Source organism: Pseudoliparis swirei, chromosome 6, assembly GCF_029220125.1.
Source record: "Pseudoliparis swirei isolate HS2019 ecotype Mariana Trench chromosome 6, NWPU_hadal_v1, whole genome shotgun sequence".
NCBI lineage: Eukaryota > Metazoa > Chordata > Actinopteri > Perciformes > Liparidae > Pseudoliparis > Pseudoliparis swirei.
This window is the reverse complement of record NC_079393.1, coordinates 392362-397236: the sequence shown is the minus strand read 5'-3', so window position 1 is coordinate 397236 and position 4875 is coordinate 392362.

Sequence of the window (4875 nt, the reverse complement as noted above, 5' to 3'; positions counted from 1 at the left end):
GACTCGATTGGCTTCTGCCAGAGAGTACAGAAACCCACTCACAGCTTTGGCCACACGCTTGATCTTGTTCTTACTTATGGCGTTGACATTGAGCATTTGAACGTCTTCCCACAGAATCCTCTTCTGTCAGACCACAACCTCATAACTTTTTAATTTATACTTCCGGAGTGTACTCCGTTAGTCAAAAGTTTCTACACCAGATGTCTAACTGACAGTGCTGTAGCTAAATTTAAAGAAGCGATTCCTTCTGTATTTGATTCGATACCACGTCTCAATATAACAGAGGACCCCTGGTCTAACTTTAGTCCGTCCCAGATTGATCATTTTGTTGACAGTGCCACAGGCTCTCTGAGTATGACACTGGACTCAATAGCCCCTCTGAAGAAGAAGACAGTGAGGAAGAGGAGGTTTGCTCCCTGGTATAACCCTCAGACCTAAAACTAAAGCAAACGTCACGAAAGCTTGAAAGCATATGGCGTTCAACTAATCTGGAAGAATCCCGCTTAGTTTGGCGAGATAGTCTTAAAATTTATAAGAAGGCCCTCCGTAATGCCAGAGCAGCCTATTACTCATCAGTAATAGAGAAAAATAAGAACAACCCCAGGTTTCTCTTCAGCACTGTAGCCAGGCTGACAGAGAGTCACAGCTCTGTGGAGTCGAGTATTCCTATAGACCTCAGTGGTAATGACTTTATGAACTTCTTTAATGAAAAGATTTTAACTATTAGGGACAAGATTAATAATCTCTTGCCCTTAACCAGTGCCAATCTGTCCTCAAGTGGAATGGCCTTGGAAACCGCTGTATGCCCTGATGTATATTTGGAGGGCTTTTCTCCCATCAACCGTGACCAATTATCTTCAACGGTTTCTACTTCGAACACGTCTACCTGTCTCTTGGACCCCATCCCGACGAGGCTGCTTAAAGACGTTTTGCCTTTAATTGGCAGCTCTCTATTAGATATTATATTATTATATATTATTATTATCGTGGAATTCCTGCTCCTGACTACGCCACTGTCCTGTTGAGACTCCGCCCACTGTTGAGACTCCGCCCACTCCTCCTCCCCACCGCCATCTGCCTGATGGATCGTGGAGGTCTCCATCGTGGAATATGCCTACTATGAACTATTCATACACTCTGTCATATTCATTGAATGTATTTTAACTCTAAATCTGTCCTTCTGTACACATGACATCTATTGCATCTGTCCATCCTGGAGAGGAATCCTCCTCTGTTGCTCTCCTGAAGGTTTCTTCCCTTTTTTTCCCCCTGAAGGGTTATTTGGGAGTTTTTCCTGGTCCGATGTGAGGTTTTGGGGCAGGGATGTCTATGTGTACAGATTGTAAAGCACTCCGAGACAAATTTGTAATTTGTGAAATTGGGCTATACAAATAAACTGAATTGAATTGAATTGAATTATCAATGTGTCTCTGCTAACAGGCCACGTACCACACTCCTTCAAAGTGGCTGTTATTAAACCTCTCCTGAAGAAGCCCACTCTGGATCCAGAGGTGTTGGCTAACTACAGACCGATCTCTAACCTCCCCTTCCTCTCCAAGATCCTTGAGAAAGTAGTCGCAAATCAGTTGTGCGACTTTCTACATCATATTCTACATCATAATAGTTTATTTGAGAAATTTCAATCAGGATTTAGAAAACACCACAGCACCGAGACAGCACTGGTGAAAATTACAAATGACCTCTTAATGGCAGCAGATAAAGGACTCCTCTCTGTCCTGGTCTAGTTAGACCTTAGTGCTGATAGAGGACTCCTCTCTGTCCTGGTCTAGTTAGACCTTAGTACTGATAGAGGACTCCTCTCTGTCCTGGTCTAGTTAGACCTTAGTGTTGATAGAGGACTCCTCTCTGTACTGGTCTTGTTAGACCTTAGTGCTGATAGAGGACTCCTCTCTGTACTGGTCTTGTTAGACCTTAGTGCTGATAGAGGACTCCTCTCTGTCCTGGTCTTGTTAGACCTTAGTCCTGATAGAGGACTCCTCTCTGGACTGGTCTTGTTAGACCTTAGTGCTGATAGAGGACTCCTCTCTGGACTGGTCTTGTTAGACCTTAGTGCTGATAGAGGACTCATCTCTGTACTGGTCTTGTTAGACCTTAGTGCTGCATTCGACACCATTGACCATGACATCCTGTTACAGAGACTGGAGCAGTCGATTGGCATTTCAGGCACGGCACTAATTTGGTTTAAATCCTATTTATCAGATCGATCTCAGTTTGTATTTGTAAACGATGACGCCTCGATAACCACCAACGTTAATCACGGAGTTCCACAAGGTTCTGTGCTTGGACCAATTTTATTTACCTTATACATGCTTCCTTTGGGCAATATTATCAGGAAACATTCCATAAACTTTCATTGTTATGCAGATGATACTCAACTATATCTATCGATAAAACCAGAGGAGAGCAACCAACTCGGTAAAATTCAAGCATGTCTTAAAGACATAAAAACATGGATGACCTGCAACTTCTTGATGTTAAACTCAGACAAAACCGAAGTAATTTTAATCGGCCCTGAGCTCCTCAGAGATCAATTATCTGGCGATGTGGTTTCTGTCGACGGCATTGCCCTAGCATCCAACACCACTGTAAAGAATCTTGGCGTTATCTTTGATCGGGACTTGTCCTTTAACTCCCACGTAAAGCAAATCTCAAGGACTGCATTCTTTCATCTACGTAATATTTAAAAAATCAGGCACATCTTGTCTCAAAAAGATGCAGAAAAATTGGTTCACGTTTACTTCGAGACTGGATTACTGCAACTCCTTATTATCAGGCTGCTCTATAAGTCTCTTAGGTCCCTCCAGTTGATCCAGAATGCTGCAGCTCGTGTTCTCACTAAAACTAAGAAAAGAGATCACATCACTCCTGCACTAGCTGCTCTGCACTGGCTCCCAGTAAAATCAAGAATCACTTTTAAAATTCTTCTCTTAACCTACAAAGCCTTGATTGGTGATGCACCATCATATCTTAAGGAGCTTGTCGTACCATATTGCCCCACTAGAGAGCTACGCTCACTAAATGCGGGACTACTTGTAGTTCCTAGAGTCTTAAAGTAGAATGGGAGCCAGAGCCTTTAGTTATCAAGCTCCTCTTTATGGAACCAGCTTCCACCTTCAGTCCGGGAGGCAGACACAGTCACCTCGCTTAAGAGTAGACTTAAGACCTTCCTCTTTGACAGAGTTTATAGTTAGGGCTGAATCAGGTTCACCTGGTCCAGCCCCTTGATATGCTGCTATAGGCTTATAGCTGCCGGGGGACGCTTAGGATGCACTGAGTACCTATCTCCTCTTTTTCTCTCCTTAAGGATGAATTTTCATCTCTCAATCACACGTTACTAACTCTGCTTTCTCCCCGGAGTCCTTTTGACTTCACGTCTCATGGGGTCATCGGACCCTATGAGACGGTATAGATCCTATCTGCTGATGGATCATCGAGGTCTGGGTCGTGGAATTCCTGCTCCTGACTACGCCACTGTCCTGTTGAGACTCCGCCCACTGTTGAGACTCCGCCCACTCCTCCTCCCCACCGCCATCTGCCTGATGGATCGTGGAGGTCTCCATCGTGGATATGCCTACTATGAACTATTCATACACTCTGTCATATTCATTGAATGTATTTAAACTCTAAATCTGTCCTTCTGTACACATTACATCTATTGTTCTGTCCATCCTAGGAGAGGGATCCTCCTCTGTTGCTCTCCTCCAGGTTTCTTCCCTTTTTTTCCCCCTGAAGGGTTATTTGGGAGTTTTTCCTGGTCCGATGTGAGGTTTTGGGGCAGGGATGTCTATGTGTACAGATTGTAAAGCACTCCGAGACAAATTTGTAATTTGTGAAATTGGGCTATACAAATAAACTGAATTGAATTGAATAGGTACGGTACAAGTACAGGTACAAGTACACACATAGGTACGGTACAAGGCACAAGTACAGGTACGAGTACACTGTGGCAGACCAGGGGGAAAAGGAGAGCAGACAAGGCCCAGGAGGCGGATCCCAAAGCTCAGGTTGGGGGAAGTGATCCACGTACGCATTCCCAGTGCAGGTGCTACAGCCAATTGGCACATGGGAGTGGTCACACCTGCAGCCCATCAGCTGATGAGAGACACAGAGTATATCTACCCTCCACTGGAAGGCATCAGGGGAGAGCTGCCTGAACAGGAGAGAAGAAGGAACGTTGGAACCTCAGGAGAGGAGCTGCCACAGACCGGAGGTAACTGGACCCTCTCACCTCTCTCCTCTGCTCTGCCCATACAGGAGATCGGAACGTCTCACACCAGGTGTGAGACCTAAGACCAAAGACCCCGACCGGGAAGAATCCTTTGTTGCCGTTAGATGCCCATTCCCCCCTCCTCCTATACGTTTTATTAAAAGACACTTTATTTTGCGCTACGTCTCTGAGTCTCCTGATTTTATACCGAATCTCACCTCCAAGTCCCCCGGGTTGCCACAACACACATAGGTAAGGTACAAGGCACAAGTACAGGTACGAGTACACACATAGGTAAGGTACGAGTACAGGTAGGAGTACACACATAGGTAAGGTACGAGTACAGGTAGGAGTACACACATAGGTAAGGTACAAGTACAGGTACGATAACACATATGTAAGGTACAAGGCACAAGTACAGGTACACACATAGGTAAGGTACGAGTACACACATAGGTAAGTTACAAGGCACAAGTACAGGTACGAGTACACACATATGTTAGGTACAAGTTACGAATACAACGAGATAGGAACTGGCATAGGTACAACTAAGAGTACTAGTATGAGTAAGTGTAACAGTACTGTAACAAGTACACGTATGTACATATAAACATACATATAGATACTCACACATACATATAATACAT